This window comes from Pezoporus wallicus, unplaced genomic scaffold (genome assembly GCF_028554395.1).
Source record: "Pezoporus wallicus isolate ANWC-B61680 ecotype Strahan unplaced genomic scaffold, APGP_CSIRO_Pwel_v1 contig_5785, whole genome shotgun sequence".
NCBI lineage: Eukaryota > Metazoa > Chordata > Aves > Psittaciformes > Psittacidae > Pezoporus > Pezoporus wallicus.
The window spans coordinates 3,903,123-3,928,025 of record NW_026641150.1 but is presented as its reverse complement, the minus strand read 5'-3'; the positions used below and the strand labels follow the sequence as shown (position 1 = coordinate 3,928,025).

The 24,903-nt window shown below is 41.3% G+C and overlaps 1 long non-coding RNA gene across 8 annotated transcripts in view; it reads right to left on the bottom strand.

Moving 5' to 3' along the window:
- Window positions 1-457: 457 nt before the first annotated feature.
- The window catches only part of LOC130606198 (uncharacterized), a 39,849-nt gene continuing 15,403 nt past the window's right edge, over window positions 458-24,903 (bottom strand). For 6 of the 8 annotated variants that reach the window (XR_008973895.1, XR_008973893.1, XR_008973898.1 and 3 more), the window contains 5 exons: window positions 24,170-24,252; window positions 15,108-15,193; window positions 5,747-5,873; window positions 3,691-3,725; window positions 458-2,196 (listed from right to left, as the gene is read on the bottom strand). This is a non-coding gene — a long non-coding RNA (uncharacterized LOC130606198). The remainder of the gene's footprint in view (window positions 2,197-3,690; window positions 3,726-5,746; window positions 5,874-15,107; window positions 15,194-24,169; window positions 24,253-24,903) is intronic. The other 2 variants (XR_008973896.1, XR_008973894.1) reach the window with 2 other exon arrangements.

The following is a 24,903-nucleotide window of genomic DNA, read 5'->3' as shown; positions in this document are numbered from 1 at the left end:
AAGGAAGTTAGGGGTGTTGCACTATTTTGAAAGCTCTGTTTTGAACCAGCTGTCATTACGAATGTCTGCTGGTACCCCGTCTTAGCATACAGCCTGTCGCTGTTGAGCATAATGGGAACGAGCCAATGGAGTGTATTGAGCTATGCTTTCTTGCATGTCTTTATAGTTCAAATTACCCCTTCACACAGCCATAACAGGTAATCTTTGAATTTATTTCTGCCACATTCTAATTGCTTCCATTTATTTTGTGTATATGTCTATGTGTGTTTGTATATACATATATGCATATTTATATGCACACATGTACATTTGGACATCATTATTAAATGTAAGTTTGCATATTGTCACAGATTATTGCTATGTTCACCACAGATTCTTAGACTAGCTGGCTTTATTATACAATAAAACAACAGTGGAAAATTAATGCCTTCTTTAGAATAAATAAGAAACACAGGACTCATTATACCATATACGTTTAATGGTTTGGACATCCCAGTGCCCACATGAAAACAAGGAAACATATATTGCAATAGGCAGTATAATTATTTCAGCAAGGAACATCCATCCCACACTCCTAGAAATATGAGATTCAGCATCACGAGATCCTAGCATTATGTCATCAGCTGCATGAGTTTCACAGCTTATCTTTCTGATTTTATGTTACAGGAGTAAACTCCAACAAAAATGTATAACACTGCCAATTTAACAGCACATTTATGTTAATACTATCTGTAATGATTTCAAGAAGGTGAAGATTAACGTTTCTGTACATGTGTTCACTTATGTGCATATATGCATACACATACATACACATATAAATGCATGCATGTATGTGTGCACTATGTATATAAACTGTCTTTAGAGATGCCATTGTTTTAAAAGGTTGATTCCGAGTTAAACTTGAAAACAATGTTCCATACAGTTGACCAATTTAAAGAAGCTTCTGCTACTACACGGAAGACTGAGCTAGGTGATATCATTAAGCATTATCAGATGAGGCTGCAGGTAGCTGAAACGTTCCTTAATGAAAATTTAAAGAGAGCAGATTAAAATTATATTCCTCCAATCCAACAGAACACAAAGGTAAAGACATTCAATTACAACCAAGATCTCAGTTAGCACTAAAGGGGTGTTGTTTGTTGATCAGAATTTATTGCCTGAAGTGAACAGCCAAGCTTGTGACTATGTTTATAATTACTTTCTACAATGTACCCTTCTAACACTCAGATACAGTTATGGAAGATGGCATTTTCCTTAATTTTTAGCCTGTGATGTCCATGACCAAGAGTTAGAAAATCTCAACAACAGTAACAAAGGTTTTTTTTATCTGTGCTACTTTCATCTCCTAATATTGTGAGAAATAAAACAAATCTATAATGACATGTATTTGTGGGGTTTTTGACTACTATGTTAACTGTTTTAACAGGGTTTTGTTGGCCAACAGAATAAGTGGCACAAGGGAAGTGGTTTGAGCAGGATACTTACTACCTGTGTGTCTGTCCAGACTGCTGGCAGCTTTCCCTAGGCACATCAGGGGTTTTCAGTGAGAAGACATTGAGGGTGCTCAGCTCTATACTGAATCTGTCATTAGTTCAGAGAAATGCATCACATCTTTAAAATCTCAGAACTAAAAAAGATACTGACAGGCAGGAGTGTGACAAGAGGAAAGAAGGAATAACCAGGAGACTGAAAGGACTGATGTGTTAGGGAAGATTATACGATCTAAATAGCTACGGGTTGGCATTATGCTAACTAAACACAGCAGTTAAAAGATACTGGAAGAAAATTGCATCAGTGAAGGAAAATAAGGAGTTTGCAAAGGGATGTAACTAGAAGAAATATGATGATGTTAAGAAAGGTAAAAAAAACCTTCTGACGACAATATACTCTAGACAGCACAGCCTATCCCTGGGGACATGGCATCACTTAGGACATTTAATCTATGCACACAAAACAACCGAAAATATGCCATAGGAAACAATCTCATGGTATCAGGGAACTGTACTGGATGACCTAAAAGGTACATTGCTAATTTGTGTTCACCTGTTACCTGTGATTTTCCTTGCTTGTATGGCCAACTCGTTGTTACTTGTGTGTATTTGGTTTCTCTGGGCCCAATCCAACTCATGCTGTAGTCAGCAGAAGTTTCCAACAGGAGCAATAGGACTTCAACGTCTTTTCCATGTCCTCGCTATTCTAAAATGAAAAAAACAAAACAAAACCAAAAAACCCAAACACACCAAACCATTCTACAAGAACTATTATTGTATATTGTATGAATGTATATGAAATTAAACCAGATTGGTCCCTTAATATTTCTTGGATATTTAAACCTGTGTTTAGCCTTTGAGATATCCCAGGTAATGTGCATTTGCTTTCATACAGTGAAGCCAAAATGTTTGCTAGGGAAGAAACTTACAGTTCATCTAAAAATACCTTCTGATGAAAAACTGCTTTGGTCACAGAAGAATGAAGAAGATTCTCTACACTAAAATGAATATATATATAAAACACAGAAATGGCAGAGCTTTTTCTATTTCTAAAGCAGTAATGCAACTAATGAAAGAAGCAAACAATGAATTCTGAACTCATGACTGTAGTTTTCAAAGAGTTTTACTTAATATCTGAGTGTATATGCTCAAACGGTGCTTAAATTCCAGCTCAGTTGCAGGTAGGGAATCACTATGTTGTGGCAGCTCAGTGTCGGCCCCTTGAGAGGCACAGATTTCTGTGTAAGTGGGGCTGAATGTTCAGGGGTCAGGGCTGTGTGCTGGTGTTGTCCATATATCTAACAGCAAGTATTGCAAATCTTTAGAACAGTGTTTCTTGAAAATACTAAACAGACTTTTTGGTAGCCAGTATTGAGCCTGTGGCTATACTGCTTCAGGCTGTAATCTTGTCAGCTTTTACAACATAAGTAGGGTCAGGAAGGGTCAGCACTTGGATTGGTAACTCTAAGGAAAGGCAGTAGCTGCAGGAAGTGTCTTAGGCAATAAGAATAGATGTAACTGTTTTCCCTGAGCTTTTTTTAATATCCTGATGAAGGTGTAACACACAGCTGTGACACAAAAGTGAGATCCTCACCCTCTGCAGTCATCAAGCACTTCATTTTCAAAAGGGTCGTCCCTTGGCCTGGCATAGAGGTGTGTGGTGCAATAAACAGGAGACCACAGAACTCAGGTACTGCTTGTATGTGCGCGTGGTCCCCGTTGTAATGTAAACGCATGGTCCTAGCATGTTTCATCAGGAAGGGGTCACAGGTGAATGACGTTTCTGACATCTTTGGGAATGCTGGCAACTCCAGTTAAGTCTTTTGTTTTGTTTATAAAACAAAAAAGTCTATTAAGCCAAGACCTTGTGCACCAACTTTCAGCCTCATGCATTTCTACAGAAAGCATAGAAGGCTTGATAATTAAATCCTTGCCCAATGGTCTACATTGCCAAGAATTTTAAATTGTAAGTTAACCAATTTCTCTTCTAAAGTTCAAACAATAAATAAAATTCTATGTGAAAAATGGAGCCTTTTATTCCTTTGTCAAAATCTGATCAGAGTAAACTACAGATGTTAAAAGGTACTGTAGTTCAAAGAATTAAAAAGAATCTTATGGGGTTTGTACGAAGAAAAGAGTTTTAGAGAATAATATGGAAAATATTATAATGCTATTATATAAATCAGTGGCACATCCTTACTTTGAATACTGTCTTCAAATTTGGACACCTCAACCCTGAAAAAAAGAAAGTAGAAATAGAACAAGTCCAGAGAATGGTGATAAAAATGATAAAAGCCAAAAGAGTGGGAAATTTCTTGAGAATAAAGAACACAAGCACCAGCTTCTCTCTCAGGGAAGTTGTGCCTTCATGGAACTGCAAATTCTACATGAACCCTCTCCATAAACTTGGAACAAGTGCTGTTGCCTGGGATAATCTAGAAGATGTCCTTGGACCCTAACAGTTTTTCTGGAAGGCTTTGAGCCCTTGCATGAAGCAGACATTGATGATATTTTGTTAGTGTACCCTGTTCTCCTTAGAGGACTTGTTGCCACTGGAGGCCAATGTAATGTATGGGCAGCAGACCTGACACAGAGCTACATATTATTTGTTTGCTGACTATATCCTAATCTGTTTTTTCAGCCTCAGTTTTAGAAACTTTGCTTTTCCATGCCTTTTTTTTTTTTTTTTTTTTTCAGACTTTGGATGAGTTTTTCAGAAAAGCATAGGTGATTCAGAGGTACAAATCCATTGACTTGCTTGACAATTTTTCCAGTTAAATCACGCAGCTCCCACAAAAATGTGCCATTTGTCTATTCAAATAGCTTCAGTCCTGAAGGGCTTGCACAGTCTCCCTCACTTTGTGCAATGGGATCCCCAGGCTTCGTCAGAGCTCTACTTAAGCATGACTATAATATAAACAACATTTCGCCCTCGTGATCTTCCAACCTAATTAGCAGCAAAGGAAAAAAAAAACCAAACCTTTCCTACCCTGCAAGGTGAAACGAAGAGGTATCAAATTTCAAACGGATAAGAGGTATTGTTTTTCCAAACAATGTGCAGTTAATTAATGGAACTTGCTGCTGCTCAGATAGTACTGAGAAAAACAGCATCATATTTGTAAGTAAGGAGGTGTTTTAGGCATAAAAGCAAATCTTCACACAAAGTTCAGATTGGGTTCAATTCCATAGCATGTATTATGCAGAAGATCAGATTAGATGATAATAATGGTTGCTCCTAGCCTTAAAAAAATCTGTGAGAGTTTTACTAGCTGCTATTATGTAATAATGCCTAATCATCCCAGCAGTTCTTGGCATATGCCTGTCAATAGACAGGGTTAGGAAGGCATTTTCATCCATAGTCAACTCTTACACTGTTAAAGACACAGTGGGGAGGGAAAGCCTTATTTCATATTGTCTGTTATTGGCCTCTGTCAAAGTAAAGGCATTTTAGGATTGATCAGTGCCAGCGACCACTAAGAAGCAGCCAAGCAAGAGTACTACTACCCTCAGAGTCAGGGTGGAGCACCATTGAACATATATCTATGGGAACTGAGGGACTGTCTAACTTACAATGGATCATCAGGGTAGGTATGGATGCCTACCCTGGGCCTTCAGAGGATGAGGAAAGACTAGGAAGCTTTTCAAACTGGTGCCTGTTCACATCTCTTTCTAGAGCTGAACAAATTGTTTTTTCCCCAGTCCTGTGTGGGAACCCTGAAAGCAGCAATCACATTCATGCTAACATGGTGTGTCTTAAGCCCCGTCTACAGATCAGGAAAAAGCAGACCAAGATCAGTAATGTCTTGGGTGAAAGAGGTCTGGAGGAAAGTGTGGAAAACAAAGGCTCAATGACTGCAACTAGCCTTATCTTTTGATCTGGATGGCAGCACACCCTGGAGTCCTAGTCCATTACCCCAACCAGCATCCCTTCAGAGTGTCCCCTGTCCCTGTTTAAACCTAGACCCACCTACAGAGACATCCTCAACTGCCCATGGCTCAATTATACCTCTGAATATCAGAAGCACAGCAATGTTCCCCATGGGCAGGTGTACTCTGCAGTGCCTCTGTCATTCTTTTCTACTTCATATATCCTCACATAGGGGCAGAGACCGAGAGATCTCATTTGTCCTAAGAAATGTTACCTTATTGTGGTGACGTATGATAGATATCTGATCCATCTCTGAACCGTTAAAAAGTTGTCAGTGCTAACATGGTACCATGAAAATAGAGGCCCTTTTTTTCATGACTGCACTTACCTACAACTTCAGATATATTGCAGTCCCCACAAGAAATCAGGGGGGATGTCTTCTAGGGAATAGCTGTGCTGGAGTCATTTCAGTTATGGGAAGTTTTTTCAGTCTTGTGGGTTGGAAAAGCTCTTTACTGAGGAAAAGAAAAGAAAAAATATTAAAAGGAGCAAACCACTTACACTACCAGTTTTACACCAGCAATCTGTACTTTTGTATAAAGACAGAGCACACGCATACAGTAAGCACAAAATACACAAGCAATTGTGATTCCAGGATGTTTGTAATGGCAAGTTAGATTGTAAATTATTTCTTGGGGGGGAGAAAGCACAGTGGAAATAATGTATACTATTCATAAAAATGATTGTCCTGTTCACTTGTATACCTCTGCAATTTATTCTGTAACAGCTTTTTACTTCAAAAAATCACTAGCTAATGACATCTCAAACTTAAAAAAATCCACTTATTCACAACCCTGTCCCTGAGGGAATTCCCGCGTGTTATCAGAATTTTTTCCAAAGATCATTAACAGATATTACAAACCAATTGAAACTGAGTATTTTCTTTGCAAATTACTTTTAACTTTAGAGCTATTGAAAAAAGACATTGAGTGATTTAATTTACTTAATCTGTCTACAGATTGCATCTATGTGCATATCCTGTGATTGCATTTCCAACAAAAAGCATATATAACTATCCTTAATAGAGATATTTTTCTAAATTATCGTATAAGATCAGTAAGATCTCTGAAGATATTAATGTTTACTTTTTCATTTAGAAAATTGCACTTGGGAAAGAAATGGGCACGCTTATTCTGTTGTTATCTTAGAAACAATAACACACCATAATACTTATTTTACCTGCTATTTTAATTAAAACTCCAATAATCATCAGGTCTGTATATCCTTTGAGGATATGTTCTGCTGATTTTTCTGAAAAATCACTGTATTTTCATTAGGCTGTGAAGCCAGTATTTTAGAAACCCCTTACACAGCAATGAGTATACCTAACGAAATCCTCTATCTTGCACCAATCCAAAACACCGAAGCATACAGGAAGCTAATTCAGCAGAGGAGAGCTGGAGAAGGTATCTTATTCTCCACACTACTGCTTTAAACTCCTTCCAGAGAACCTTATGTGTATCAGCACCACTTCTGCAGGAAGTAAGGAAAATATCTTCCCCCATCAATACTTAGCTTATAGCTTCCTGAGTAGGGTTCCTGCTCTCTTCACAGATAAGAGATCCTTAGGGCTTGGACCCCCTGAAGCTCAGGTGGTCTTTGCATGTATTTACTTTGAATGACAGTGAAGGCAGCTGCTGTACTTTGTGTACTGCTCAGTCCTGAGCACGTGTTACACATGCTCTGCCAGTTTGTTCTTTGTAGACATGGGGGCAAAGCAGTGCATAGTTTAATGAGGCAAATCGGGAGTAGCTACTGAGAAGTTCAGCTGTGCTGAGCTGGTGACTCTCTGGACAGGGGGCATTAGCAGAAGAAAGATTTTAGATGTCTTAAGATCTTTAATTCAGAAAAAATGGGGGTGGTGAACTTGGAAGAGTGTGGACTGGGGTCCTGGACTTTGACATCTACGTTCCACATAAGTCTCAGTCATCTCCTTTTCTGGCTTTGGGCCCAGAAATGGCTATTTAGAGAAACAGATTTGTCACAGCAAATAGGTGACTAGACCTCTTTTCACATCTTGCTTAAAATGGTGGGAGAAGTGTGAAGAAAGGGTGACAGAGGTCTTGCAGGTGGTGGTTACTGTTGCACCTCCTTCAGATATTCTGCATCATCCCATCAGCTGGATCAGAGGCCTGGGACCAGCCTATAGACCTCTCCATTCCCAGTACCACTTAACCCTCAATTTTCTGCTGTTTCTCTTTCATGGGTTACCCCAAAAGGCTCTCACAGTGAAAAGACTTTTTTTCCCAGTGCACCAAAAAGCATAGGGTCAGTTAACTTGAGCTAATTTTGAAACTGCACCAGAAGCTAAAATGATTACTCCCTGAGCTACCTGAGATCCAGGTTTGTCCTGTGAACGTTGAGAGACCAGAAACCTTTTCAAAGTTTCCATTGTTTCAAAAAACCATTAACTTGGCAGCTTTTTCCCCCCCCACCATCCCATGGTGGTGGGTGGGCATGAGAAAGGAGATGGTGTGGCTACTATTGAGCAAGGAGTATCTGCACAGGTTACTGGCTTGGTTTTAACCCACACTGCACTCAGTTAAATGCAGAGGGAGGATGGCAAGTTGTTCCTTCTCCTGGTAAAGGTACAGCCTCTCAAATGTGTCATGTTTCTGCTCTTCATTCACCCTGATGACCTGCTCAAGATACTTCCCTGGTCATAGTCCAAACCCCTAGTTTACATCCATAATAGTGCTGTGGGTGTCAGTAGCAGCCACTGTGAAATCCTACTGCTTTTTAGGATGCCCTCTTTTTAGAAGTGTCTCCCCCACCCTTCTGTCACACACGTGCAACTGGCACTGCAGTGTCAGTTCAGAAGGTGCACCCAGAAAGCCAGAGCCCAAATACATTTGACAGTGGCTTTCTCTTTGCACTAACAGTACAATCTCTCATGCATACCCAACTTCAGGAATGAATTCAGTTCAGTGCTGGAGCATCCTCCGCTCTTGCATTCCTGCCTTCCCCCCTCCCAGGTGCCTTGTGTGGCTTGTATTTCAATGCAACCAGCCTTTCCATGCTCTGGGGCTCCATCTGCATTGGGACTCGTGGCAGGAGCCATCACCATGCTTCTGTCAGGGGTGACCTGGACTTTCCACCTGCCTTCAACTGCCAAACTGGCACAGTTCCACCTGCCGTGGCGGCTGAGCGCCTCTGTTGCCACTCAACCCGGGACATCTCCATGGAGTCTGATAACACGTCTGCTAATTAATGCCAGTTGTGATCACTGGTCAGATCCTCAGCTGGGATAAATTGACACGGTTCCATTTAAGCCTGTGACAATTAGTGACAACTTTGAGCTGACCTGGTGGTTTTCTTTATAAAATGGGTATACGTCTTGCTGAAAGTGAATAAACCCCACCAACTAATTGCATATAAACTACCAAACAATCAGAAAATGAAAGTATTGTCAGTAACTCCCAGCCTGGGCCAAATTACAATTGTGACAAAGAAGTGATAGCCCCAGATATATTAACAACTCTCTGAGCTACCCAAGCTCCTTATAATAAAAATAATTAATAATAATAGATGTTCTTCTGGATACATTCACCTTTCTGTAAGGAAAGCCTAATGAGTCTGTCTTTTGAAAAAGAGACTATCAGGAAATTCAAATGTGATTCTATTAACTTGTAAGAAAAGCTTTTTACATTTTAACAATTGAACAGATCAAATCTATTCTTGAATTCAATTTTCAAGTCTTATAAGCAACACCAGTAAGTGCAAAGGAGCAGTCCAAGAACTTTCTCACGATTCTTTTTCTGCCATTTGTCAAAATTTTATTTCAATCAATACTTTCACTGTGTTAAGTCGTCTCACGAGTCCTCTCAACCAGAGTAAGCAGGGCTGTAGTAGGTACTAAATCCTAAGGAGAGGCAAATAAGGCACTTCTGGAAGTAAAGCAAAAGTTTGATAGGTTGTGTCAAAAGGAGCTGGTGATATTATTATAATTTCTTATTTGTTAAGCACTGACAATATGCTCAGTTCTGCTGATTAAGTTCTTCTGAGCAAGTTCTACTGATTAGCTTATAAGGACAACACACTGTACTACAAAGAAGATATGTGACAGCTATCAAGACTTTTGCTTTCAAGGCTCACTTAGCAAAACAATTACATGCCAGTTATGCAGGTTTTATGAAAAAAAAAGAGAGAAAATGCATAAACTGAGTAAATATCATGACTTTTGTGTTCGCTAATTTTCCTACTCCAGATCTCTCATTTCAGTACTGTCTGACAACCTCAAAGTTACATCGAGATTTGAGGAAGATCTAAAGCCTCATCGCTGCTTATATTCAGTTTTTAAAATCATGCTATATTAAAGGCAAGCACACAGGTTGTATTGTTAGGATCTGCCTTTGGATTTGGGGATTACTCCCCGGGAAGCGCAAAGATGGCTGAATGGGGCCATCTCTGTCTGTCCTGAAACAGACAAAAATCCAAGTAACTTCAGATTCATATGCACATTTCCTTCATGCCACAACACAGATCGAACAGTTAGCCAGTCTCCACTCATACAGTGGAGACCTGGTCTTAGAAAGACTTTTGGGGGTACAGGTTCCAAAAGGGAGCATCTTCCCTATCCTACTAGGCCCTTGCTAAGCTGATGAGGTTGTTTCTCTAGTGGACTTATCGTTAAGTCTCTCCACCCTGAGCTATGGGCACATTTTTGCAGAGCATCTAGCAGTTGGGATGTTATGCTGGTCTACAGTCATTGCAGCAATTCTGTTCCTGAGAGACCAGGTGAACTTTCTGCCTGTTTTACATCTACTTTAGCATGTAAAGGTATCACAGCTTTTTCCTCCACCCTTACCCTCAGATCATTTATGTACAGTTTACCTTGAGGGTGGCAGATTCCCAAAACCAGGCATTTGGTGGCAAAATAATATAAATACATCTGTGTGTACACAGCAGGGGATAGGACTGAGGACTGCTCTAAGAACCACCGGCCAAATTTGCATGTCAGAAGGGTGCCAAACAGACATTGTCCCTTGCCCTAGCCAGGCAACACCTAGGCTTTCTAACTGCAGCACTTCCAGAGCTCCAGCTGTGCAGATGTTCTTAGAAGAAAAACTCCCTTTTGTCTGCTGCTATCCTCTATACTGCACAGTTCCCTAAATCCCGCCAGTGCGCTGCTTTTTTTTTTTCTGTAGCTGACAGAGAGAAGTGAGTTCTTATATAAATCCTTTGTGCGAAGATCAAACTGCGTGCATGTAGAACTATTATTTTTTTAGGGGAAAATCTGCCCTAAAATAATCATTCCATGTTATCCCTGCAGAGCATCTGCACTGCCTTTTAAAATGCATCCAAGGCCACCCTCAAGAACAGACAACACTGGCAGACAGCGGTCTGCTCCTGAAGTCTCCATGCATGTGGGGAGGGCAGAGCATGGGCAGGCCGGGGCAGGATCAGGGTCAGGAGCAATGCAGCTGGAAGGGGCCGTAATCTGAGTTGCTCCTTGCAGACAATGTCAGCCTTTGTACTGAGAAAAACTTGTGGGGCAACGCAGGAACCGGACCGGGGCATGTGAAAAAGGTGTTTCTTTACCTAGCCAGCTTGGACTCCCCAAGCATCCAGCTGGCAGAGCCTGGGGTTTCAGTCCAATCTTGTAAGTTAACGTTAGTTTACTAACAGAGAGAGGAGTGGAGCATTTGGTTGAGAAAACATAGGCTTTCATTCATAAACTCAGAAACGCTTGTAATGGAGAGGAGAATCAGCAAAAACAATCAACTGATTACAGTACTATTGGGAAATTCTTGAAAAAAAAATATAAAGACTAAAGAAGAAAGTCCCTAACTGGCAGATTTAGGATCAAGTTCGGTGTGGCTTGGTGTTTAACTATTAAACTATTTGATTACCAACAAGAAAAATTACCAGATGCTAGTATAGTGAAGCCCCCATGTGTGACACCAAGAAGTAGCACAACTCGCTGTAGCAGCTTATGTTTGGGAAAGCCTTCCTCCCTCCTTCTTTTGCTCTTTCTCTTCTTTCTCCCTTCCTGTGTTCCTGATTTGCTTGAATACAATACATATGGGTTTTACAGCCAGCCCTAATTTTCCCAGAAGGTACTGCCCTTAAAAAGCAGCACAGGCTCTTTTACTCAGCACCATAAAAACGGACTTGCGCTCCACTGTGACCATCCAAAAGATGGATGAACCAATTCCATTAAAATAAAAACATTCTACTAATGCCCTTCCTCAGCAAAGTTTCTGCCAGAACCAGAACTAAACCCTAACCTATCCTTTATTAAAGTGGAGAAAAATCAACTTCCTTTTATTCCCCCATTCATTTTCTGCTGCTGTGATTTTTTGAATTTCAGGCAAGTCCATGACCAAGAGCTGCAGGGCCAAAAGGGGCTGGATGTGCTGTTTTCCTGGCCCAAATGGAAGCAGGAAATACTAAACATCTTGCAAGGAAGCCTGTTCTCATCAGGATTATAGCCCAGCTTTTTCCATCAAAAGCAGTGAAGATGGTACAGACACAGTTCAGAAATGCATCCAAGCATATGGAAGTATATCTACACTAATCCTCCTTTTGAGCTTCATCCAGCACTAAATCAGAGCCACACCGGACAGAGGAATAATGCAATAACTTGTGAAAAAGCATGGCTCCTCCTTATTAGGATGGGAAAAATTAAATAACATGACTCACTTTTCTCCTTAAAAACTGTTGGAGGAATGTTAACAGCACAAAGTCAGGTACCTTATTTTTCCTGCCCTGTGGCCATACATCCCCAAGCACCACAGGCTACATGTGCAGGGCAGTCATCACTGGGACAGCACCTGCAGCCTCGGAAAAGTACCAGGATAAGTGCAAGAGTGACAACACTCACCTGCGAAGCTGTGAAAACATCTCTTTGCAGGGTTAACCCACACAGTGCTCATCACGCTGTGACCACAACCACTGCCTTAAGATGTCCCCTGAAAGCATCACTACCAGAGGTCTGGGGATGGAAGCGTGCACAGCCTTATTTTCCCAGCCAGAACACAGAGTGCTCTGTCTGTGGGAGGAAAAGGGCTTTTCTGAGCTCATCAGAGGACAAGAGGGCCCTATGGCTCTGGCGAGGCCCAAAGGGTGTGCCATCGGCACTGGCTCGGACGTGGGAGCAGAATAGGCAGCACAGTGACATTGCACTCTTCATCACGGGCTCTAGCCTCACCTACTTAAAGCAAAAGCAACAGAAAAAGCTGCAAGATGAGACCTGCACCAAGTGCTTGAGATGCTCGAGCAGCAGTAGCACATGCTGAACAGGGCTTGGGTCCTTCATTGTTCTGTCTCCTATGCCCAAGGGAAAAAGAGAATTTTCTAACAAGTGCAACTGTGCTCCGCAGCCTCCAAACACTGCTCTCTGGACCTCAGACAGGGGACAGAAAGAAGGGCTTTCAGCAGAGCTTGCTGCTGGAGTGCTGATGGGTTAGGGAGCTTAAAAAGAGCTGTCAGCTGACAAAACAAGGTGGGTAGTTATGGATACAAGTTAGGAGAGTGACAGGAAAAAATAAATACAGCTCCACGCACACAAGCACATACACGTGCAGAGCCAGCCTACCGCTTGCAAACAGACTATTATTTCCACACATAAACAGCTTCAAACTAGAATTTTCTTGATCACATTTATTGCCCATTCCTGATTAAAACTGGAAGAAATCATATTTATCTCTTTTCTTAAAAAAAGAAATTATTATATGACCCAGTGGAAAACCCTCTAAAACATCCAGTTCTTCAAAATCACTGACCAGAATCTCATCTGGCATAACTCAGGCTTGTTATCATAGGATCAGAGAAGCACAGAATGGTTTGGGTTGGAAAGGATCTTAAAGACCATCCAGTTCAAACACCTCTGCCATGGGCATAGGCACCTTCCACTAGACCAGGTTGCTCCAAGCCCTGTCCAGCCTGGCCTTGAACACTGCCAGGGATGGGGCAGCCACAGCTTCTCTGGGCAACCTGTGCCAGGGCCTCATCACCCTCATAGTAAAAATTTCTTCTTAATATCTAATCTAAATTGATCCTCTTTCGTTTTAAAGCTATATAAACATCTACACAGCAGAGCATCTTTACCCTAGCTTAATATCTGCCCCATATGTTGTTTCTTTAGAACAACTTGTCTTCCCCCTTGGTTTTTTTTCAACACATGCATCTGGTTTAAGGTGACTTTTCCTTTCCCAGCATATGGAGCTGAATGATTATGATGATTTACATTTATTTTAAATCACAACCTATTAAATGGAAAAATAAATGCTAATATGTTGATATGGTTTACTTCTGAATGAATTATTGATATGAATTAGTAGTTGCAGCTATCATAATTACTGTTTATTAAATAAATATATTTTGAATTAGAGACACACTTGATTAAGAAATCACTTTTTTGTCTGAAAATTGTGTCCCTGCTGCTAGTATAAGAAATACCTCACATTAAATAAAAAAAAAAATGTTGGTGAAATTATTCTATTTTTTTATCTATTCCTTTGCTCTGTGAACTTGGCAGCACTTTGTGCATATTCCCTTTCACTGCTTCTCTCCTCTAATCAGTTAAGTGAGGCTCTTTCCCCTCTGTTGTTTGTGTGGATCTGTCACATAGCACCTAGAGACACAAAAAAAACATTTTAAATAGGAAAATGCAAAACACAAAAAAATAAAGGATTGAGGATCAGATACCTGAAACTCCTCTCAACATTTTCTTTTAAGCTGAACACACTTCATATTAATGGTGACTCTTTAACATAAATAATGATCTAATGAAATAAATATGAATTCGAAAGAATCATAAAAAGAATTTTACATTTAAGAATGCCATCTGTGTAACACTTAGCCTAACAATGAAATCATTTTGGTGCCAAAACAGCTCACTCCTCTTCCAGCACAAGTTACAGGGTAATGGTTTTGCAGAACAGCATAAAAGTCTGAGTCCAATCACAGGAGGAACACCTGGGTTCAAACGCAGACAATGAATCTCTCACATGAGTTTTGAACTAGCCCCTGCTAATGTTTCCACCTCAAGCCATCACAAATTTTTCATGTGGCTGATGATTTTTATCAGAAGGAAATTTTGATATCTGAGGGGAAGATTTTGCGGGTCAGTGTGGAGGTATCTTGCAACAACTATTGCATTGATTCTCTGCTTTCCCACTGTGGAAAACTGCCCTGAAATCCAGAACCCGTTTTGTCAGACTGAAAAGCATAGGACTCAGAAACAAGACCACCTTTATATGTATCTGTAGTGGATAAAGCACTTAGGACTTAACACCAGATTAATGTCAGCCCTTACAACTGGCGTCCTAAGGCTCAGGGCTCTCTGGGCATGCAGTTGGAAGACCTGCATCACAGGATGGAGATGCTGTTTCATGATCTGGGAAGCCAAGCTCTCGCCTTGTGCGAGGCGGCGCAGCAGAGCCATGCCGAACACAATGGAGATTGTTTGTTTATACCAGCCGAAGAGAAGGGAACATATTTGTTTTGAGTGAGTTGTGTTAGAATACATATTGTTTTATATGCCCAGGCCTCATTACGCTGTGCTAGTCTTCAATATGGATCAGATCCTAAAACTGCTCGGCATACTGAAATAAATGTGAGCTCTACCCACAGAACATCTCCAGACTTAGGCCTCACGTCTATCAATGTCATCTCAAAAAAAAAACAAATGTTCAAAATAGAAAAACAACAAAAGTATCTTAGAGACGGTGGAGGATGCTCACGTGCGGGAGATGCCATTCAAGGGGATGCTGAGGAATTACTTGGAGAGATAGAAATCCATGAAACAAGGCTGGAGAACAGAGTGGGCCTGAAAGAAAAGGAAAGATAATTAAGGTTCACTGAAAGAAATATGACTTGTACCACTTAGGTTTGTAATTTAGGAGTTATTCTGAAACCAAGAGGAAATTCTTCCTTCACATCAGCGATGTGGCTGCATTAACATCTCTCCAGGCAAAGGTGGCTGCAACCCATATTTTGTTTAAAGATATATAATCATGAGAGCATCCACAGAGGAAGAGTTAAAACACTGTTCAATAAACAACCTGAAGTGCAGTACACTGTATTCATATAAGGGAAGGTATGAGCCAACAGAGAGAGATGTTCAGCTGCAATCAAAGAGGATCTGAGCCTAACTGAGTGCTCACATGACAGTTGGGATCATTTCGGATCCCTTCCAATGAAGATAAAATAGCATCAAAAGCAAGGAGGCTTTTTTTCTTTCTTTTAAGGATGAAAACACAACATCATTAGTCAAATTTAGTCTGAACTTCACCCTCCTCATGTTGATTTGTACTCAGGTTGAGTAAACATATCTTTCCATCAAGGTAAATAAATGTAAAAGCCTATCAGTAACTTAATTGACTAAAGAAGGATGCAGTGCGGGGTGTAACACTGTTTTTGACTGTAATGTTGAAGTTAACGACCTCTCAAAAACACCCATTATACAGCTTGGCAGAAAAAAAATCTGTTTCCTCTTGAAAATTTGCTAATACAATTTCAAACATTTTCAATCATTTTTTTCTTAGTGTTGGGTAGGGGGTGGAAACCTTCGAGGACAATTTTCCAGGAGGCCTAATGTAAAATGGAGTTTGAGAAGCTGTCTTTTGCAGGCCTGCATGCCACAGATAAATTCAGCTTGAGAGAAGCAGAGAGTCCGCAGTAAGGGCAGAAGTTATACAGCATGGGGGAAATATTTCCAAATGAAAATGGCCATGGTACTGAGCAGAGTCATTCTCTGGGGTGGATGGAGGGCTCAGCCTGTGGATGTGAGGAGGAAGCCTAATCTCAGATGCGTAGCACACACCTAGAGACATCTGTGAATGTGCCCTCCTCTGTCCTTGCACACCTAGTGCCCCGGATTGAGAAGACCCACGGGAGAAAACAGTTGCCATTAAAATGAAGCCATTTAATAGAGGTGCAGGCAAAATCAGCTCTCTGGTGAGAGGACAGCGAGGGAAAAGGGTATGCCATGAATCTGAGATTGAAATCTGGCTTACGGTGGGTGGGCAGGCAGAGTGCAGAGGCACAGCTGCCAGACTGACATGATGGATCAGAAAAGCTACTAAGGAGCTGCAAGAGTCCAGGCAATTGAAACAAAGTAAAATGGGAAAAGGCAATAGGTCAGACCATCTTTACAATCTACCAATTAAACAATCATCCACTTCCAAGAGCGTACAGTGTCCTAAGCAGTAGACATCCCAGCACGTGATTGATACCATGATGGAGGAACAAGCTTACCAACAGGAATTAACAATAATAATTACTAGGAGCACTAATAATTTTGGATAGGTTGTTCTGTAGCGAGCCCCTCTGAGGAAATATCATGGTTGGGCATTTTGGCTTAATTCTATAGTCCCATATCAGCTTTACTCAGCCCACTGGAAAACAAGGGTGTGTTCACAATTGTCTATTATGTGGGAGGCTTTTACCAAAATCTCACTCTCCTTCATTCAAAATCTCAGTCTCCTTCTCCATGGTGAGTGCCACAGAGTCGGCTTCAGCTGCTTTCTCCAAAACCCAAAGCTTTCAGAAACGCTCATTTCTGCTGGCATCACTCAACAGCTCATTGTTAGAATTTGTTCTCATTGGCATGCATGAGCTGAGACTGATGTATGGGGCAATCCAGAGTGACAGCCTTCAGCCCCAAAAGTGGATACCTGCTTCACTTAGAGTCCGGGGACTCACACTTGACTCAGAAGGATATATGCAAAAATTATCTTTCCTCTCTCATTTGCCTGTGTAAAGCCTAAGCGTCTTCATCCAAATTAGCAATCAGGCAAACTGTGCATGCAGAAATCTGCACTTGTACAAACTGTGCATTTTTTTGTAACATTCCAAGATTAAATATCTTGACAAAAGATGAAAACCCTTTAACAAATCTGCCCCTAGAGAAAAGTAACATTTTTTTTATTCCATTTACTGTCAAATGACATAAAGTATAGCTGAACACAGGCCTATAGGTTGATTTGTTGCTTTAAATAATGTCACTAACATCCAGATATCAATGTGATGGTGCAGAAAAAAAAGTTCACATTGAGCTAGATTCAATTACAGACCTAGAAATTGAAATTAAGTCTGATGCTACATGCTTAATTCATGTTTGTGTGACTGAGAAAGGGAGTATCTGGTTTACCTTGAATTTCCTGCCTTAGGGTGGTGAAAACATGACCCATCACTTTAATTAAAAAATAGTTTTCAAATGCAGCTTAAGTGGTATTGCATTGGCAGGAGGACACAAACACTTTTTTGTCTTCGATGTGTTATGTGATATAAAGGAAGCTGTTCAACGTCTTTTTCCTCGATTCCTGGATAGGTCTTACAGTTCTCGTTGAAGAATAGGAATAAATAGAATGACCTCTCATAATGAGGAAAAAAAAAGGTTCTTCTTTAATCAAAAAATCAAACATTTGCCCCTCAAAACCCATAATTATCTTCTGACCACATAGTTTGAAACAGGTGCATATTGGCAATTGTCACACATGTTAAACCAGTCTATACTTATCTCATTTGGGTATTACACCCAGTATGGTATGCTCACGTTTAATACCCTAAATTACTGTATCATATCAGTGGACTTTCTACCAGCACACATTTGACTACTGATTTCACATATGGGGCTGGGACTAACTTTTCTCCTAATATGGTAATGGCACAGGCACTATTTAAATGATTCCTGAGCCTTGTAAATATACACCAGATGTATCTTTTGTAAATGTTACATTTTTCAACATCTCAGCATTTGTGAATAGTTGAAAGCGATGCCAGCCATGCTTTAATGGGGCACGGAAGCAAGCTGCATTCAAAGAAATGGCACACCATTGCAATAGTCAAAATTACAAGTGCTGTCAAAATGCTACATTTTCACTTTATGGATTAGCCCCAGGTAAAGCAGGTCTCCATATCATACTGTCATACATGCCTGTTTCACATGCCTGTTTCAGCTGATGTTTGCCCACGTGGGCACAGAGAGAGGGATGTGGAGCTCCCAGGGCTGCCCCTGGGAAGGAGAAAGTCAGAGCCCCAGAGAACCAGATGTACCCCCCAGCCACCCGGATGGGCCAAGGTAGAGCAGGAAGGGATGTGGCTGCTGCTGCTCCCACTGCTGTGGTCACCATCTATTGCCAAGAGGAAATGACAGGGATACACACACTTTCCCAGGGCTAGGGAGGAAGCAACGTGCACTTTTTCTACCGGCACTGATGTTTGAGGCTATGATAAATTTTCTTGTGGCACAGGCTCCTGCTGCTTGGTCCTTCCTCGTTGCAGAGGTAACTCAGCACAGAGAGAAGGACCTCTCCTGGAGTGCATGGTGATTTCATTCAGCTGTAAGAAGCAGCCACCTCCTGGGTTTTCCTGGACCACTTTTTTCCCCGAGGCTTTTCCTGGCTTTTCCGTGTCACCACAGAAATCTCACAGACGACCCAGGAACATATGTGTGACAAGCCATGGAAAATGTCCTCTCCATACTTCCTACCTCACGGCACTTACCCTACCCACCACCACCGCTTCCCGACTGTCCCGATGTTCTCCCTGTTAGTACCAGGCAGTAAAAGGAGCCGTCAGAAAATCAGCCATCACATTTGCCTGAAAATGCACTTTTCCTTTGCAAGATTTGCCCCTAAGCTGTCCCACAGATTAGAAGAAAGGCCTTTATGCTTTTGCACAGTTACTATTATTTGCAAGGCATAGTGCTTTTGCTTGGTGAATTTTGTGCTGGAGTTCCGCAGTGTGCCTCAGTCCAGCAAATCAACTAAAATCAAAGCTAGGTGACACATGACAATAAACTTAGAACAGAGTAGATGTAATGCCCCACTACAAGTATTATTTCCAAGTTCACAGGCTTGCAAATTAAAATGTCCCTGGATCGCTGCCATAAGAAAGAACATTAAAAAACAGGGGAAGAGGTCTGGGCATCTGTTAGAAGCATCTAATATATACCAAATGTGTATGCTGATCTTCTTAGATATATGTGTTGTTGAAATATAGCCTACAACTAATGTAAAAGCAGAAATATTTTAATTGTATTTTTCCATTTGATATTCAAATGAAAAAAAAATCTTATTAAACACAACACTTGGCTTTGCTATTTTAATAAAAAATAAGTTGTTGAGGAAAAGAAAAGCAAAACTACTGATTCCTTTCCTTATGATGATCAAATGAGCCTTTCATGTTTGTATCTTATACTTCACTTTTTAGCATTTTGAGGCAAATAGCAGATATCAAAACTTAGTAAATAATCAAAGACTTACTCAGTTTTTCCAAACTGTCATGCCGCTTATCTTGTAATAACTGATCTCTTAGGTAGCATAAGCTATTTAATTGCTACTGAAGATTATTTGAATGAAAAAAAGAGACGACATTCTCCCTTACCCCTCAAAAAAACAAAACTATATTCTTCAAAAAGACACATGCAGACAGATAGATTCTGATCTCTTCTACACACTCACAAGTGCAATAGCTAATTTTACAAGATTTGATAGGAGCTGCATATCTGAGATTACACCCTGTCCTCCTGACTGCATATTCCACATGGAAAATGGCTTAATTTGGAAATAAATTTCATTGCTGATAAATCCAGCAACATAGTCTGCGGGCATCCAAAGAACCAAAGCTATTGAATCATTTTAAAAAGCAGCTAAGTATGCACAGCAACTCTGTTTTAAAGGGACTTTTCACAGTGTTGGCAAAGTGCGTATTCATGTATCCCCTCTGACATGATAGACTGTAATGGCTTCGGTCTGTCATGTCAACCATCTGCATATTAAACAGTCCCTAAGTACACATTGACACAGCAGACCCTAATAGCTCTGAAGCCGTAACAATCTATTGAGTCAATAATATGCATGTTAAAGAGCATCTCCTGCACTTCCATCAATATATTTTATCTTTTCCTTAATTTGTATCTTCTTTTCATATGTATATGTGGAGTTAAGGTTTTAGGAACCTTTATCCTTTAACGTGCTGCCACAGATGTGAAACATGTGGCACAGAAAGGCATATGCAGTAGCAAAATGCTTCCCTAGTATCTGGGCCAGATCTTAAAATGAGCACTGTAATATTTTTATGCTGGCAGCACACGTTCTTCCAGATAAGGTGGAAATAGCCCCTCTTTTCTGCTGGGCCTTATCCGGTGCTGGGGAAAAGCCCAGGAAAGATTCCTGATAATTTCAAAGGGTTTGGATGGAGCCCAGTGTGATGCTACTCATTTCCTATTATACATTTCCTTCTAATTAAATGAAATAGGTCACAAGGGGAAAATGAAACAAAAGACGAATGTATTTACTTACAGCAATATCAACCCCCCCAAAAAAGACAATCAGAAACAAGAGAAAAGAGAGTCAAAATACACTGATTCTTCATTAGCTTGAAATTACGTCTGGTACCACAGTCTTAATTCATTCCTGTGTGATCCCGAGATCTTTTGTACCATGGGAGAGGGAGGCTGTTATTTAAGCATAAGAAAATGGTGACTTAACTTCTTTTGTCTAAATAGCCACAGAGAAAAAGCTTAATTTGCTTTTACCCCAACTTCACATCACTGTACCGTGGTGTGATCCTCTCACACCCTGATATAAGACTTCCCCATCTTCTTCCACTCGTGTTGCTTTCTGTAAGCATCGCAATTTGGCTCACACTTTTAAGTGAAACCAAAATGCAGTTTGTGTTTCCAAAAGGCTGACCCAGGGACAGGGAGGCCACCTGACCCTATCAGCAGATCTTACTGGCCTGAATTCCCCTCTCCTTTCCACTAATTTGACACCAATGCATCTTTGAAGCACATACGGATTTATTCCAGCATATTCTTAATCAACTTTCACACCAGTAAGGGCAGAATCCTTGTACTCTACCGGCTGCTTTCCAGGAGTGTGCAATTCGTCCTCCCTCTGCCTTGCATCATTTCATGTCCCCAGGCACACCAGCCCAGCCCATCTAATTCTGTGACCCGCTTCAAGACAGCATCCCCTAACATCATGACAAGCACTGAAGGCACCTGCCCTCTATTAAGCCTTCACAACTTTCTTCTTGTAGCCAGCAGGTTTTTTCTTCCCAATACAATGGCAGGGAAGTCAATCAGATGCCCACCTGCTTGCCCAGGAATTTACCCAGGTCTTCAAAGCCTTGGAGTAGTGCATCCACCTCATCCTACATGCCACCGTGTGTATTTTCAGGACAGAACTTTCTGAACAGCAGGTAACGCAGTGCTCACATGCACACAGTGTTCATTATTTGAGCTTATCCACTGAAGATCTAGCAATCACATTTGGATTTGGGCAGGAGATTTTTTTTTCTAAATGAAAAATCTATTGAAAAAAATCAAAGCAAATGAACAAAAGCTAAAGGATAGGTGCCGTAAAAAAAAAGATAAAAGTCACTGAAAGTCCTGCTATCTACATTGCCAGTATTTCCTTTAGCTGAGGGAGTCAGCCCAAGTGGAGCTCTGGAAGGGTTTATTTCTGAGGGAAATGGTTCTTTGCCAGATCCCTTCTGTGATGCTGCAGTTCATTACCAAATAATAGATGAAGCTCAGTCCTCTCTCTGCAATAATATGGGTACAGCTTTGCCCCTTTGAGGAAAATGTGTCCTCCCTGGACTGTCTAAGGAGCTCTCATTTTCTATTCACTCTAGTCAATGCTGGTACTCTCTGTGTAGCACCAAGTCCCATAGCCAGGGCCAGTCCAGCCCTGGGGAAAGTAGGAATGTCACACAGCAATGACACAGCAGCTCTGGACCATATATGACACCCGCCTGCTCATCTGTCTCTTCCATTTGCACTTAATGAGCCCGGCAAGCCTCTTTTCCTGTACTTACCAGAGTTACCAAGCAATGGCAAAGGAGGAGGAGGGCTGTTGGCCACGCAGCCAGAAAGAGAGTCCTTTAACACAAATCCTCTGCACTGAGGATTACCTGGCTGGGTAACACTCGGTCCAGGCAGCCAGCACTTCCAGGAATTGTTCCACTGATTTATGAGGAGAGGTCGCCCAGTTCAACCCTACGTCACAGTAACTGTTACCAGCTCCAGGCAAAACTAGAGTCACCAGCCTCAGTCAGTAAACGAGCCAGATATGGAAGGGCGATGAAGAGAGGGAGAATGAAAGAAACACAATACCACAGGCAGGGTGCTCCTTGACCCCCTAGCAACCACCTGATGAACACTGCAAGTGCAAGGTGGGCTCACCGAGAAGGGCCTTGCTTCCTCCACCTTATGCCCCTCTTGTGTAAGCCCATCCCACAGCCAGCTCCATCTGAGCCTGCCCCAGGCTGGACTGATCTTGAGCCCACCAAAGTCAAAGGAAAGATTCCCAATGACTTCAGTGATGAGGGCCCCATACCCTCAGGCAAATGTGGGAGAGCAAAATGTGGGCAGGGCTATGATTTCACTGCCTGTGTGCATAGGATGTCTTCTTCCCCACATGAAGGAAGGCTGGCCACCCTTCCCACTTCTTTGGTTCTCAGTGTTCAACACTGCACCTGGAGTTATCTTCCATTTACCAGGGAGCTGATTTAAGTGTCTGACTCAGTCACATATGTTTGGCTCCCCTATCCAGAGTAAGATTTGGCCTACTAGCTGTGAAAACAGCTTATATCACATGTGCTGCAAAGCCTAGCCAGAACAGGCTGAATAAAGGATGAAGTTTAATCATGGAAATGTTGACCTACAAATAGAGAACAAAATGTTAAACCACATGGTATAGGGTGCTGCACGCCCCAAATATCAAGGAGAGAAAGAAGAATTGAACACATTTGGAAAGTAAAGCTCACTGTTTGGGGTTTGGGGCTGTTTTTTTTTCTTTCCCTTTCTGCAGATTCGGAGAGTCAGACCCACACTGTTCCCGCTCGCAATGACACCCTAGCATCTGAAGAACAACAAGACACCCACCACAAAATGCTGCTGTTGGCTGGCACCGTCTAAAGTGGTGGGATTGGTGAGGGAGGTGAGACTGCCAAAGGAAGGCGAGTGGGGGTGTCACAGCCAGTGGGACCCGGCCACCAGCGTGACTCAGGTCTATGGGACCTGTGCAAACTGGGGTGAGGTAAACGTGAAGGGGATGAACGCCCCTTTCATCTCTCGTCCTTGAAAGCTAGCTGTGGGTTACCTCTAGCAGCTTGGGGGGGGGGGGGGGGGGGGCTCTGTCATTATTTTCACACCACCTTCCAGCTGGGGTGTTCTCACCTTTGTGGGTTTCACACAAAGAAGGGCAGCTTTTTTGGCAGAGAATCCGTTTCCATTTTTAATCACAACCATCACACAAACAGTTCATCTCACAGGACGTGAAAACTTTCTCATAGGCTTTATTTAACATCATTTGGGGGGTTGCAAAAGACGAAGAATTTTTTTAAATCAACAACAGTCTTGCTTTTCAATAACTTGCAGGCTTTGTCTTTAGGTACGCTGCATTTTAGACAAACATAGTTAAGAGCAGCCGACCAGACCTTACTGACTGACAACTGTTTCTTTACAGGATTTCTGTGTGCCAAGGAGCTGGACAGTAATATCCATTTGGTATTCATGGAAAGTACTTGCAGAACAATAATGACAATAATTGCTTCTGATTCTTGTGTTTACAACACTGCCAAAGTATCATTAGAGCCTTATTTATAGATAATAATGCTTATCAATCACACATATTTGAATTTTGGAATGTATTAGATTAATATTCTTTTGTAACTTGGTTCTGCACTAATGCTATGAAAAGCACTTTCTGAATGCAGCCCACTAGGAAGGGCTCACCGCAAAAAAGTAAAAGCATCCAAGCCATCTGCAGGTGAGGGACAAAGGGCATACCTCTTCCTCAGCAGGCAAAACGCTGGAGCCGGACACGCAATTCCCAGAAGCAGATCCTTTGGACTAAAATCGGGGGCGAGCTCCTGAAAAAAAAATAGCGTGAAAGGTGTGATAGTAGTGTCGTGCTTGAGCTTGCTTTTTGATGCTCTAAGGAAGGGTTTGCTTTCTACTGATTTATAAAGAGATTGGTTTTGGGGGTGAAGAAAAGGTCCATCTATCATCCCACTCTTTAACACCCTATTCTATCTACCCCATGGGTGAGTTTAGTCTGGACCTCAGGATTCCTCATTAGTTAAGAGGTGGGTAATGAGAAATATAGCACAAAAATCACTCCTAATTTTGGTTATTAAATAATTCCAGCTTTTCTGTATCGATGTCTGCTGCAATTCAATAGCAGGAAAATGAATTTTTAAAAATGACAGTTATAACAAGCAAAAATGTCACCCAAATCTAAATATCAACTGCCATATATTCATATTCTTCTTTGTCTCCCTGTAGCCCATTACAATGCTGAAAAATAAACCAAAGCAACTGCAGTACCAAACTCCAATTTTTGGAGTGTGGCCAGCTCCATAAATTTGTGTTTAAACAAATAAAATCCATAACAGTGTAGTATGTCTTTCATTATTATTTTTTCCCCTTGCAATGGTTCTCCAAGCAAATGTAAAGAGGCTCTGTCGGTTTAGGGACCATATTTCCGTCTGCCTTTTTTTTTCCCTTTTACCCGCTGCTGA